Raw genomic sequence first — 15816 nt, 5'->3', positions numbered from 1 at the left:
CCTGGGCAGCTTGTAGGATGTGGACCCTGGGTTGGACACCCTTACTGCAAAGTAGGTTTTTACTTAAAATTTCACTTTCTTTCTTCTTTCTACCAACAAGTACATTAAAAATATTTTATGTAAATACTTTTTTTTCCAGAATGGTCAATTGTCATGATTGAACTCACAGGGAAAGAAATGTCTGCCTTCATCAATATTCTATGCCACATTCTCCTCTTCTTCAGCCTCCTTTTGTCTTACACTCCTGTTTCCCTTTACCATACTTCTTTTTGCTTTATTTTTTTTTACCCAGATCACTTTGTTGCATTTTATAATTTTCTTATGTATTGTTAGCTTATTTTCTGCCCATACCAATGAGATTGTAAACTTTATGAGACAAAACTTTAGTTTATTTATTTGCCTAACATATGTTTGTGCTTGTTATTTGCCAGATTAATGAAAATGTGAATTCTCCTCAAAGTTCAAGTACACTACTGATGGTCTATCACATAATGTTTCTGTCATGTTCATTCATATCTGAACTTAAAAACTGATCATTTTTACACTCAAAGTATGTCTTCATTATTGATTATTTGTACCTTCACTACCACACACATGAGTTCAATCAGTTATATATCAAATTGAAGTCTTAATATTTCTCAAGAACTCCTAATATTTCAAAAGGAAATAAGCTAGAATGATGGTCTCTGGATTTATGGAATTTATATCAAATATGTAAACAAATGAATGAAACTACCATTAATATAATTACCATTGTACCTAGAGCCACAAAGTATTAGGTAGAGTAGTGTGGTGAAGAAGGGAGGGCATTAAGAGGGATGGTTGACACTGAATGCCCCTGAGGTAGGTGCAGGTAATCAGAGAACTGAAGAGGTAGAATGTAGTAATGCAAGGTTACACACGTCAGGAAGGCCACCTATATATGAGAACAGTACTCTAGTACTCTTCAGATATAATTCAATATTAATGGAGGCTGAACTGACCAAGAAAAACTTTTCAATTATGTTTTTGTCTTTCTTGTTGAATATCAACACTTCCAAAGAGTACAAATAAGATATATAGTTATATATATTTGTCTTATATATAGCATATATATTTATTTTTATATAACTATATATCTTATATTTTATATAATTATATATAAATATATCTATATATTTATTTTGATATAACTATGTATATTTTTTATTTATTTATTTTTAGAGAGGGAAGGGAGAGGGATATAGAGAGAGAGAAACATCAATGTGCAGTTGCTGGGGTCATGGCCTGCAACCCAGGCATGTACGCTGACTGGGAATCAAGCTTGAGACACTTTGGTTCGCAGCCCGTGCTCAATCCACTGAGCTACACTAGCCAGGGTGATAACTATATACCTTCTTTGTACTCATATATATGGCAAACATAGTTAATACTATTTAAAATTTAAATATTTTAATTTTAATGATATTATACAATATTGTATTATGTTAAAGTCAGGGAGCTATGAGTTTTTTCCAAAATACTAATTCTCTGCTGCTGTTCTTGTCTAAATCCAATAAATTATATTTTTAAAGAGATCCATCTTTAAAAGTGATCTCTAGTCAGAGGTTTGCATGGAAAATATTCTCCCCAATGCTCAATTATTATTTTATCAATCATTATTTTTTCTGCATCAGCATAAACCATCTATCCCCACAGTACAGCAACAAGAGTTAAGAACTGTCATTCTGCAAGAAAATGCAATTTCATAGGACATGTGTTGTTGAATAATGATTATGGTAAATTGAGAGCATTAACATTATTAATAGCTAGCAAATACATAGATTTCTGATAGATACTTCTTAAATTATCAACAAATATTAAATACTTATCTATTTTCTATGGGAATTGTTTAATCTGTCATTTAATCAAAGATAAATGCCTCTAGATTTTCAACAAAATAATAAAGTTTTATAAAATAATTCAGTGTTCCCATTGAATATATGCTATTTTTTCTTAAATTAAGGTTTGCAAAGATACATAGTGAGAAAGACACTTTCCACTAATTTAAGTTGATGTCAGAAGAGATTATAAAGTCATAAGTCCAAATTTAGGAGAAATCAGTGGTTAATTAAATTTTGTTAAGCTTTTGTTTTTGGTTCATGTACCTTGTAAAAAAACTGTGAGGAAATTGCGCAATAAAAAAAATAAAATGAATGAAATTTCTGCTTGGAACAGATGTACTAAGAAGGTATATAAAAATAAGAAAAATATGTTTTTCAAACACCAAACACCAAATACCAAGATTGGCTTTCATTCCTAATATTAAATGTATTAGCAATAAAAAAGCCCTTTAATGCAAAGTATATTCCATTGTTGAAAACAATAATAAGACCAATTCTCATTTCTATATTAGCTGTTATATTTTCTATAAAACTTTGACTATAGGCCATATGAAAGAGTATTTGGGAATTTTTTTATGATTAAAATATTTATGATTTAATGTATAGCAAATAATAGATTTGCACATTTCTTTTTTAAGTAAAATATTAATTGGAATGATTTATTAGTTAAAATGAATAAACACTTTTCATACAATTTCACATATTTTCTACTTTTCATAAACTTATGTATATTCACTGTAGTCCAATTAGCTTAGTAAACAAGCTAATATACCTATATGCCCATAAATCCATAGGCATAAATATTTACATACATACTATGAAATGTATATATTCTCTATGTACACAACACATTCTTTCTATATATAATATTGCAGGTATATGTATATATGTGTGTGTGTTTATATGTACACACATGTATATGTAGATATACACATATATAGTTATATACATTTATAAGTATGTATGTATATTATCACTATCATTATTGATAGGGAAATGTAACAAATTATTATAAGGCAAACCATGTTGTTTTAGTCCTATTTCTGATATTTCTGTATGATATTGGGCAAGACAATGCATTTATCTATGCCTCTCCTTCTTCATCTAAAAAGATAATGATGAGCTCTAGCTGATATGGCTCAGTGGATTGAGTGCCAGCCTGCGAACCTAAGGGTCACTGGTTCAATTCCCAGTGAGGGCACATGCCTGGGTTACAGGCCGGGTCCCCAGTAGGGGATGCGTGAGAAGTAACCACACATTGATGTTTCCATCTCTTTCTTTCTTCCTTCCCCTCTTTAAAATAAATAAATAAAATATTTTAAAAATTAAACTTAAAAAATAAAAAGATAAAAATGATAATAATAACTTACCTCAGTTTTGGTCCTAAAACATAATAGAACTAATTGCCCAAAAGTACTTAGTAAATATCTGTCAAACAAAAACTATTTGTTAAATATTTGGTTTTATAATTATCATTGTCTGTTTTGATATATTAAATATAATCAGTAATATTAATATTTCATTTACATGACATACATTCTGGGTTTTTTAACTAGTGTGATTTTTAAGAATATATTTTGTCTGACCACTGTATTAAACAATAAATCTATGTATATACAATTGGTTCCAATTAAAAAAATAAATAACAATATGTAGATAGTATTAAGAATATTTAAATATGCTAGTATCAAATAATTACAAAAAACACATGTGTTTCACCATTATCTTTGAAACCGATTTATTTTTTCTAAAAAAGTAAGCATGCCTTCTTTCTGAAATAGCATGTTTACAAAATGTCATAATAATCAGCTATTTATATTAATATTCTATTAATACAATCTATTATTATTTCATATTTTAGTACACATAGGAACTATTTTTGCTTAAGTTTATGAAGCTGCATTTGTCTTTATTTTTATCTATGTTTTATTTCTGTCTTTGCCTCTGCTTTATTTTTTGCCTCTTTATTTTAAAACCGATATGACTGACATAAATTCCTGAACTCTTCATAACATATTTGATTGCTGCTCAGTTTTAGGATATCTAACATAATACTAATTACTTGTTATTTATCATAATAATAGATGACAACTTGAAGGAAAAAAAACACTAAGAATTAAACTTGTCGCACATTTAATTGAAGCATTGAGATCTTTATATTTTTTCTCCGTCAATTCCGTAAATAAACTGTAGCAGCTTTTCACACATAGTGTAATATGAAAATAAGAGTTATAGGACTTTGCAAGTTATAGCCTCAATTTGAAATATCAGAACCAGTGTCCTTGTGGGCCTAATTTTCTTTTCTGCCTTCCCCTTCCCTACCTGCTTGCCTCCTCTGGACTGTGACATTTACACGACACTTGTGAAAAGTAGCAAAAGAACATTATGAACATAACACACATAATCAGCTACATGCAAAAAGTTTTTGTTTGTTTTCTGGGTGTCATGGGAATCCTCAAGTGTGGTCCCATCAAATGAATATATCTGAACCACTAGTTTATCCTCCCCATTGCAAATGTACTAGCATTTTAAGGGCCATTGTTATTCTTAATTTACATGAGAATTGTGAGAGATAAAGTCAAGAGATGGACAGTTGAAAATTAAGTGAGAAAACTTCAAGTTCTTTACTTTCAGTTGTATCTCTTTCACATGTTCCCTTTGTGAGGAATTGGTAGGCATGATTATTATGAATGCTAGCTACCACAGAGGCTTCTAATTTGATGAGTGTTGGTTAAAGGACGGACATGTGTGCTACTGTTTATATTGTAGTACTTTAATAATAGGGAGGGAGGCAGAGGCTATTTACTCTGAAAAGATCATGTTTCCCTTCTCTCCATGTCCTGGAGTTGCCCTGACAAGGGACCAAATATTGGTGCTTTCTCTGCCTGATGCTGCAGACTTCGGACGTTCAAGGCCTCTTCTCGCTGCAGCCTTCTGATTGTTCTGTGTTGCCTTCTACCTGCAAGCCACTCTCTGGGGCAATACCTCCACAAGTGCCAGGACATCAAGAAGATCCTGGACAGACTGGGCATCGAGATGTAGGATGACCAGCTTAACAAGGTCGTCAATGGGCTGAAAAGAATAAACTTCGAATGTGTCATCATCACCCAGGTGATAGCCATACTGGCAGGGCCGTGGCCATCACTGTCGTCTGGGTCTTCAGCTCCTGCTGCTGGTTCTGCCCCAGCTACCACAGAGAAGACAGACGAGAAGAAGGAGGAATTGGAGGAGTTGAATGATGACATGAGATTTGGCTTATTTGGTTAGAGTCCTGCTCCACTGAAAATAAAACACTTTTTACAAAAACAAACAAAAAATATGTAATCTTTGAGGCATCTCTTATTTTTTAATTTGTTTTATTGTTTATGTTATTACAGTTCCCATTTTTCTCTCCTTTTCTCCACCTCCACCCAGCCCCACCCTCTACCCTCCCTAAATCAAAACCCATATTGTCTGTGTTATGGGCTTTGCATACATGTTCCTTGGTTATTCCCTCACCATCTTTCACCTAGCCCAACCCCTCCCCTCCAGCAGAGAGCAGTCTGTACCTCCTATCTGTGCTGTTTCTATTCCGTTCATTAGTTTATTGTGTTCACTAGATTCCATATATAAATGAGATCATGTGGTATTTGTCTTTCACTGGCAGGCTTAATTCATTTATCATGATATTCTCTAGGTCCATCCATGCTGTTGCAAAATATAAGAGTTTCTTTTTTGTGCTGTATAGAGTTCCATTGTGTAGATATGGAATTCAGGATTCAGAGGCTTTTACAGAGGTCAAAAAATACCGAAAGGAACAATGTCCCTGGCAGTCATATATGAATGAAGAGTAGCAGGATAGCTAGTTTACATAATTGTTATAAAAATCTCTTCTGTTAAAACAAGACTAAGCCATCCTGGAATACTTACCTCTAAATCTCCTTTAGGAAAAGTGAAAGAAATGTGGACACCTAAATGCAAATCTAAATGTCTAAAAAGGAAAAATAAATTTTGAACAGTAAAATGCATAAATGATTAATAAAACAATAAATATTTTTGATCCACATATTTGTAATCAGTTGGTAATAACTAATCTAAGGAATAAAATTTATTTGAATAGAATATAAAAATTTGCAGTGAGAACTACAAGTGTTAATGTCAGTGTAATTATAGTATATATATATAATAATTTAGTAAGTGTCTAGCTACATTATACTTTTATACTGTATCACTATACTCATCTAGTATTTTACTAGGTAATGGGAAAAAGTAAGGACTATACAATTAGATTGTCCTGGTTGAGCTTCCAAACTCCAGACCATAACTTAGGAGTTATGAGACCTTGGGCACATTAATTGCTCTGGGTCATATGTGTCAATAAAATATATAAAGATGGATATAAAGATATTATCTATTTCTCAGCGTTTTAGAAATAATAGCTTCCTGTGTTCTCACATACTGCTGAAGAAAATATACTATTTATTTCTAAGTTTAGTAATTTCTACCAAGAATGTTTTTCTGACCAGAAGTTCCCATGTCTCAACCCATCCATGTGCATAATGATTGTATTTATTTTATAAGACACTTATCAAATTGAATTGCAATTACCTATTTATATGTTCATTTCCCCTCTTCCCACATATTGAAAGGCTGAGAAAGTTAGACCCTGAGACTGTAGGATTGGCTTTGTACATCTAGTGCTTTCAATTATGGCTGCCACATGGTAGACGTTCAATAAACATGCATTGAATAACATCATGGGTGTTTAAGGCATATTATTAAATAACAGCCTGGTAGCCCAAAGGAAGCAAGATATTTTTCTCAAGTGTAATGGTATATATGCATAAAGTATCTAAAGAGCAGGTTTGTGATTGTCTTTCCCTCAAGCTGGAGATATTTTTAATTAGCCATTTTATTACTCTATTGAATAGAAAACTTCATTATTAAAGGTGATAAATATCATTACAGAATTTGGATCACTGATTAACTCAGTTAATAAATTACTTAAAAGGTCTTATTGTGTAAAGATATTATAAAAAATAAAAAATAAAACTATAATTCTTTCCTAGAGTTGTAAATGTCATTTATATTTCTTTGTTAATGACCTGCTTTTTCTTTTCGAAAACTAGGGAAAACAAAGGACTAATGAGAATTATTAAAATACAATTATTAATTATAGCCAATCTTAGTAATTATTTCGAATAACAAAATTATACTTTTTAAAATTTAACTAGAGATTAAGGAACAAGAACCATGAAGCAGGAACCTGGGTTCTACTCCCCCGTCCAGTGCCAAGTGTCTGGCGCATGTCTATGATGATGAGCCTGCCTTGGACAACTGCCCGCAACTCCTCTGATTCTTAGCACTGGGACAAAGCATGGTCGTTTAGCATTTTAATGGTGGATACCACTTACAAAATTTTGATTTATAAGTTAAATATAAGCGAGACTATTCTTGTGAAATTCTTGTTAAAATCAAGAGTTTATCCAGTAGCCATATGCTCCCAAATTGCCTCAGCGGTACCTCCAGAAAACTTCAAGTGTCTTTAAAGTGCATAGTTTTCAAAGTGATAAATATTTATATTTGGCATGCCTTCATAAAATTCTATCATTTTATTTCCTCTCTGTACTTTAAATATGTCTAATATTAGGTTATGCTAAACATGTCTTAAAATTTTATGTTTTCTAAAAAGAAATACCATATTGTAATATATACAGCCTTATATAGGTATGTCACAGATAAATTTATATTTAATATACTGATGCTTAAGTATTATATACTTTGTTTTGAGTTAATAGTATGAGCCAAGATATAAGAATACTTTAGAATTCAATAGGAAAATTGATAGATATTTTTTAGTCATATACAGAATATTAAAGTGTTTTTAAAACTTTTATTGTATATTTTAGTTGGGATTCTTATACAATCTTTAATACATTTCTCTGCTAACATATTTTTCCATATTCACTTATATGATTTCCAAATAAAAATTTTGCATTAAAATTTCCTAAATATATACCCTATCATTCACTTGTATTAATTCCATAGTGAATATTTTATAGGGCAATAGCAAGAGATATATAAAAAGGGAATTATTAATATACATAGTCTATGTTAGAGTTTTGTATTAAACATGGTGCAGGAATTTATTTGAAAAGTATATTTCACTATCCCCATTTTGTGAAGAATTATTTTCAATGACATAAATTGCATGTTATCAGTTATATTTGTCTGTCTTTGGAGATGGTCAGCTATGTATGTTTCTTCTTTTCATCTATCTTAATTTCCACCAAAATCATAATTATTCTTGTGTTTCTTTATTCATAGTCTTTACATTTCTGTTATAGTTTGAGAATGTTGTTATATGATAGGACAGGAAGCTATCAATAGTAATGGAAATACAAAGAAATGTTAAAATGGCCTGAATTGCTATTTTGAATAAAATATGTTTTTGTGTGTTACTTTACAGTGTTTTTAAGTTTGAGATTTTCAGGATTATTATTTTTTCTATAATTTATATAATCAAGCATTTCAATATTTTAATATTTGGTCAATATGAAGTAAAATAATTCAGCTTGGTGTTTTTCAGTAACAAACACTTCATTATTTATAGCTATAATAATATTTGTGTTATGATATTTTTGTCATATAGCAATATTGTTATTACACATTTATTTTAGTTGGATTGTTTGTCATATATTTTTCATTTCTTAATTTTCAAATGTCAGTGTTTTTATTTTGTTTTTACTTTTTTTCCTTTTGAAAATATCATTTAGTTCAATTTTGGCTTTGTAAGCAGACTGGGCCTTTTAGCTAGCTAAAATTATTGATAACATGTTTTATTTCTACCACTTTTCTCTTATTTCAACCAGATTAACTTTGCTAAACTTCTCTTGCATTGCCTCATGCACTTTTGATTACTATTTGACCTTTTTTTCTCCTACAGTTATGACTTTTCTGCCTTTATTCCCTCTCTCTCTCCACCTCCCCAGTGGTTACAAATAAAATTCTATTGTATAGATTTAATACTAAGCTTAAATTTAAACACTGATGATCTTTCCTTATCAGTAATATATACATTTTAGAACATTCCAATCCAAACACTACTCATCCAAACTGAATATCCTTGTTTCCCAGTATTTTTACTTTTGTACATTTTTAAGACATCACTCATGGGATGGTAATTCTGAATTTATATTTATTTTATAATCATATGTTTTTCATTTCTTTTTGATCACAGAAAACATTTGAAATCTCTCTTTGTGAAGAATATCACCTTAAAATTTTCTTAAATTGACTAAATTTTTAGCAACATTATTGTAGCAATTGACATGAAATAAATAGTATAAATATATGTGTACATGGAAATAATCTTTTTAAAAAATATTGTATTGTCACGCTATTATAGCTGTCCCAGTTTTTCTCCTTTTGCTCACCTCCACCCTGCCCATTCCCCATTTCCGTAATCAATCCCCACACCACTGTCTATGTCCATGGGTCCTTCGTATATATTCTTTGACTAATCCTTTCATTTTCTATCAATTCCCGGCTCCTCCCTTCCCTCTTATAGCTGCTGGTCTATTCCTTGATTCTATGCCTCTGATTCTATTTTGCTCATTAGTTTATTTTATTCATTAGAGGCTCCTTATAAGTGAGATCTTGTGGTATTTGTCTTTCACTGGCTGGCTTATTTCACTTAGAGTAACAGTCTCCAGTTCCATCTATGCTATCACAAAAGGTAGGGATTCCTTCTTTTTTTCTGCTCCTTAGTATTCCATTGTGCAGGATGTACCACAGCTTTTAATCCACTCATGTACTAGTGGGCACTTAGGCTGTTTCCAAAATCTTGATTATTGTAAACAGCACTGCTATAAAATAGGGCTGCATAAATTCTTTTGAATTGTTTATTGGACACTTGTATTTTTATTAATTGTATGTACTTCTGATCTTGTCTAAGATTTTAATGTGATTATATTATATATATACATAAATATGTAAATATGTAATACTTCTATTGGACATATTTATGAAAATATATAGTAATATTTTATATAACTTAATGATTAAAAGGTAAATTAAACTTCTGTTGACAATATGTTGGAGTATATTTTCCAGGATGATTATCACCTTTATAAAATTATTTTTTTACCTGAATACATTTTCAATATTTATTTGACTTTCATTTTACCAATATTTGTCTTTAAAATTTCAGGGCTTTTTTGGTAGAAAATGCATATATGTATTTTATTTCTTTATATATATTTTTTATTTTTTAATTATAGCTCATGCTCAATATTTTTCTGTATTAGTTTCTGGTGTACAGCAGAGTGGCTAGAAAAGCATGTGCTTTACAGAGTGGCTCTTCGGCTGCTTCAGTTGCCCACCTGGCCCCATACATATAACTTCTGTTTTTGTTTTTGTTTTTTTAATGTCAGGTACTAAAACTCCTTCTAGCTAAAGACTGAAAGTATTTAGGCATCATATTTCTTTTTCCTCTGGCATTCATATGTTTGTATTTAGCATGTTCATGCATTCACTATTTTAAAATTCCACAAATATATTAAGATGCTAAACATATTGCTTTGTTATTAGTTTTCTAGTCTTTTTGGTTTGTTTTTTTTCCCCTTTTTAAATTCCTAGTGTAATATCATGATTAGAGTTTAACCATTTCACCACTCTGCCTCTTACAATAAGGCACTTCAAAATAGCCAAAGTTTTATATTTACCCAGGAGGACAAGTGTAATGAATCTTATAGTGAAGATTTATAATGTTAGAAACATTAAATATAAATATGTAGACTTAGTTCCTCCTTACATGCTTCTGTTTTTATTTCAAAATGATGTTCTGCTTATAAGAAGTTACTTAATTGGCAAAATTTTTATTAGAAAACTAATGTATATTTAGATATACAGATTAGTATATTTTCATATAACAAATTATCTTTTTATTTTTATTACCAACTCATACATAATTACCATTCACCATTAGAAAATTACCATAAATTTACTAGTATCAACATAATTAAAGTTATTATGAATGTTAACAGTGCCCTATACCATGTATTGAGAAACAATTTTGGTTTTCTATTTGTTGATTAATCCTAATTCATTTATTTTTAATTTGTAAAGTGTTTCCCATTTGGCTACGACAATTCTGGTTACTGATTAACGATTTAAGCAAGGTGTGTAGGGAATTGATAAGTGCTTTCATGATGTTGATGAATCTGTATTTGCTAGGAAATTAGCTATCATTCTAACCTCTGTGTGGAGACAGTCCGCACAATCCTCAGACTGCCCCCATGCAAGCACAGTCCTGGCCATTGTACCTGTTGCTTCTTTAAAATACAGTGAACTTGTGTTGTCAAATTTATTTTTACTTCAAATTAAATGCAATAGGTAGCATATTTCTCCTCTGTGTGTAAGTGACTATCATAGTTGTTATTTTTCTAACAACAATATTTTTATTATAAAATTGGAAATTTATTATACTGTAGTATATTTTTCAAAATAACATTTTATGACTAATGTAGTAAGTACAAACATTAACCAATCATGAATTTAAATTTCTTATAATTAAACATACTCTTTTTAGCATAAATATAATCCCCTTGTATTTCTATATAAACTGGGTCTTCTTAAAGTGGAACCTTACACTACTTTGTTTTACAATTAAGAGATATCAAAATTGTTCATGTTTTAAGGAAATATGTGAATACTAATAAGTAAATTAATTTGATAAATTTTACTGTAATAAGTATTTGGAAAAAAGCCAAGTTTAGTATTTACACTGTATACATTTATGAATTCTCACAAATTAAAATGCAATATTATTATATTGATCTTTTGAAATTTTAAATCATGCAGGACCATCTATATAGTGAGAATGATAAATTCATTGTACTTTTTTTGATAGTCCTGCTTGTTTCCCAATCAAAGAAACAAAACAAGACAGCATTATCTGTATAAGATTTGGATCTTTCACAATGATGATTATTGTTTTGAAAAAAAACTAATCCTTAATTATCAGGAAATAAAATGACCATACTTAACTATATTGTTTGTAATATTATGTTAGAAGCATCTGCTCATTTAAAAATGGATTACTTTCATATAAATTTGAAAATATTAACATATGCATTTAAATTTTATGTCAGTTTATGTGTATATATAAATAAATAAATGAGCATCTCTCTTTGAGTTCCTATGTATGGGTGTGTGTGCAATTTTTGCCACTGTGTAGCTACTATCTATACCTGTGTCTGTGATGCTACTAATTAACATAAAATTCATACATAATTGTTGGAAAACCTCTTTGTATGATGAAAATGCCTTGAAAACTCTTGAAGAAATGAAGAATTTATTGATAATTATGCCCCAAACATAATAATAATCAAACCAAATTAATGGAATTTCCTTATTTCATACTTCCATATAGAGTATTACAAACTATTATTAAAAGGAGCCACAATCCCATATCAAATGATCTTGCATATGAGGTATGTTGTGTTAAAAGGGAAACTGAGACGCATTAACATATTCAAGAGTTTATTTCAGCCAACATCTACTGTAATTGGGCAGCATCAGATCTAAAGTGGTTACAATTACTCAAGGGATGAGGATTAAGGGAAGTGTCTTTATAGAGAATCAGAAACAAAACAAAGAGAGTATTTGATTGGCCTTATTTGGGAAAACCTAGGTGGCTATTTATGATTGGTGGTCTCAGATTTGAAATTCTTTCTTTCTTTTCCTTTCTTTTTTTCTTTTTTTTATTAACTCTAAATTGAACTTTAATAACTGGGGTGTACTTTAGGACTTTAAGGTTGTTGAATGGTCCAAATTATGTGGATGTAAATGGTCAGTAGGCTGTTTGAGACTGCTGCTGATGGTAGGCATCCTGGTGCCTTCATTTTTTTGGTAGCCATCCTTCTTGTCTCGGAAGTAGCCACCATAGGTACCTTGCTTTTGGTCAAACACATGCTCACTGTTTTCTACCAAGCTGCCCAGATTCTCCACCAGTTGCAAAGCCAGGTTCTGCTGGGCAGTGGGGTCCATGCAATACATCACCACTGTGTGTATTGGCTGGTCCAGGAAGGCTATCAACTTGTTAATAGTCATCTTGCTAATGATGGAGTGCACAGTTGGTAGGTCCAGCTCAAGCATGTTAGATAGTGTCTCCATGCTGATGGAGTCGTAGACACTGCTTCAGGTGAAGAGGTAGGTCTGCAGTGACTCTTCTTGGATCATCCTAAGCAGCATGGTTCAGATTTTGTTGGCCTCAGGAAAAAGGACCCACACTTTGCCATTCATTTTCTCACTGATGATAAAACTATGGCAAGTCTTCCAGTCACCCATCTTCATGGCCTTAGAAGCAGCGACCAAATGTCCCCTCATTGATTCAAGGGAAGCCAGCAAGGGCTGCTGCTCACCCACCCACAGCTGGTGATAGAACTGCTTGGTGATGAGGCATTGGTGGGCATCACTCTCATGGTCAGCCATGTACAGGATCTCTAGGAGCATGGCAGGCACTAGATAAACTCACTCCAGTAGCTCCAAATTGATGTGCAGGTAGAAGGGCACCTGCCAGCGCCACTCTACCTTCTCCTGCTTCTGTAGGCTGCATAGCAGCAGACCCTCATCCAGAAGCTCCTCTGCCCAACTGCTTGACTGGATGTCCAGCATAGCATTGAGAATATCCTTGGTTAGACATTGGTGGAAGACACAGATGTCCAGCTGCACCATGGTGCAGTTGTATAGAATCTGTACTAGAGGGTCCACATGCTGAATGTTGTGTTGTAAATGACTTATAAGAATGAGATCATGAGTCTCATACCATCAGGAGTGCAGGGAATGATAGTAGATATCACAGATGATGGAACATGTGTGGATCCAGTCCATGTGGTCTTTGGCACATGTACTTGCAAAGTTTCTCCATCAGCACAGCTGAGTCCCTTGCTCTCATTTTCTGCCTGACCTGGGTCAGGCTTTGAGGAGTCCTCTGGGAGGGTAAGCTGCCATTGATGGGCCTTGTAATCAAACTTGAAGTAGGTGTGAAGAATGTGCCTCCGGTGGACATTACCAATCTCCTAAGTGGTGCCCTTCTCTACCAGGTAGCGCTGCACATACTCAATCATGGCACACACCTATGCCTCATCCTTCAGGTGCTCCATGCTCTTGGGACTGAAATCAGTATTTTGCATTATTTTAGTAAAGTCTTCATCCATTTGTTCTATCAGAGTTAGGACATGGCCTTGGACATGCAGTGGCTTAACATTATAGAGGTTCTCACTCTCTTCCAGAGTGTTCTCTCCAACAAAGATGTTGGGGTTTGTAAACAGGATGCATCAGCTCACTGATCAGTCCAGGCATTTCTGCCACATCTCGGGTTTCATGTGTGTGACCAGGTTGAGGTTGTAGTCATAGAGAGAGGTGATGATATTGAACTTGATCTTGATGATGACACCCTCTCCAAGGTTGTTTTCAGAAGCATTCTGAACCAACAGCTGTAGCAGCTCGATCTGTGGTACATGATCAGTTCCCTTCCTGCTTCATGCCTACAGGATCTCATTTAGTTTCTTCATGACAGCAGCATGGGTGTTCTCAGTTCCGTTGGCAAACAAATTTGGTTTATCCTTAAGGAGGGGCACTGTATCTTGGACCTTCCCCACTTTCTGCCTTCATTGTCCTCCTCCTCATCCAGGCACTTCAATTTCCTATTGCGCTTCTTTTTGGCTTTGTCCTACAGTTTCTTCTCAGAGGCCTTCTTGTTTCCCTCTGTGGCTGGGGCCTTTTTAAAGAATCTTGAGGCCAGCATGGTCTTCTTCCTCTCTGAATCTTAGAATATGTTGAGCCTGTGTCCTTCTCTTCCTCTTCTTCTGAATCTTCTGAGTCCTCATCTTCCTCCTCCATCTTTCTGAAGAATTTGTGACTCTCCTCAGAAGAAGGTTCTGATTTTAATTCAAGAAAGTTGCAGCACTGACTCCATCCTCATCCCCATCTGAAGGGCCTTCCGAGTACTCCTCATTCTTCTCAGCATCTTCATCTGCAGACTGTTCAGGGTTCTGCTTATAATTTCTAATAGGGCACTGAAAACCTTGGTTGTATTTTCAGATCTTCTGGCAAAGGGTACTTAAGGCCTTGGTACTGTTCTCATTCATGTTCCCCTTTCCTTCCTTATCTTCCCATAGCTCATTAAGATAGTTCTATAGGTCAGCCAGGCTGCAGATATAGATATGGGGCACCTTCCTTGTCCACAATGCTGTTATCCTTCCCATATGCTTTTCCCAGGAGCTCAAAGTCTTCCAGGCACTTGGTGATACCCTGAATCTTCATGACATTACTGATGGTAGGGATAAGATTGGTCAGCTCCTCAAACCCCTTTTCCTTGGTGCTTCGAACCACTCTTTTGGTATCTTCATCATCTTGACTTAGCAACAATGACGGCTTGCCATAGTTACACCCAACAGCTTTGGTGACTAGCTCTTTCCTGTACAGGAATGGCGGTGGCTGTGGCATTGAGGGGCTGCTATGGGTATGGCCTGACCAGCTGATCCTGGGAGTCACACTGCTGAACCTGAATTTCTTAACCTTGAAACATTTGTAGGACCTTGTACTGGCTTAAATTTTAATTTGCTTGTAGTACTTACATTGCTAAGGTATTAGAGCCACCTGAGGCTAATGTTTCTTTGTTTAATTACTTTAACAATTGTTATACATAGTGACTCCCATGATACAGTTCAGAAGAGGTTATTGAGGTTATATGATGCATGTAACTTTGCTGTTTGGAATTTGTTTTTGCATCTGAATTAAAAATATTGAACTAACTGCACTTTGAAAAATGCATAAGAAAAAAACAATTGCTATACGTATAATGAGGCAACACTGGAACTTACTGTACAAACATCATTGAGCAGAAAATGTAGAGCACATGAGAGAATCTGTAGACTTAGAAATAAATTGAAACAGGCCAAACATTATA

General features: G+C 33.2%; 2 pseudogenes; one reads left to right on the top strand and one right to left on the bottom strand.

Moving 5' to 3' along the window:
- Positions 1–4806: 4806 nt before the first annotated feature.
- Positions 4807–5129, top strand: LOC114508432 (annotated as a pseudogene).
- Positions 5130–12607: 7478 nt separating this feature from the next.
- LOC114508433 lies at positions 12608–15353 on the bottom strand (annotated as a pseudogene).
- Between the last annotated feature and the right edge of the window lie 463 nt (positions 15354–15816).

Source organism: Phyllostomus discolor, chromosome 11 (genome assembly GCF_004126475.2).
Source record: "Phyllostomus discolor isolate MPI-MPIP mPhyDis1 chromosome 11, mPhyDis1.pri.v3, whole genome shotgun sequence".
NCBI lineage: Eukaryota > Metazoa > Chordata > Mammalia > Chiroptera > Phyllostomidae > Phyllostomus > Phyllostomus discolor.
Note: the sequence above shows the minus strand (reverse complement) of the source record. Positions and strands in the feature narration are given on the sequence as shown.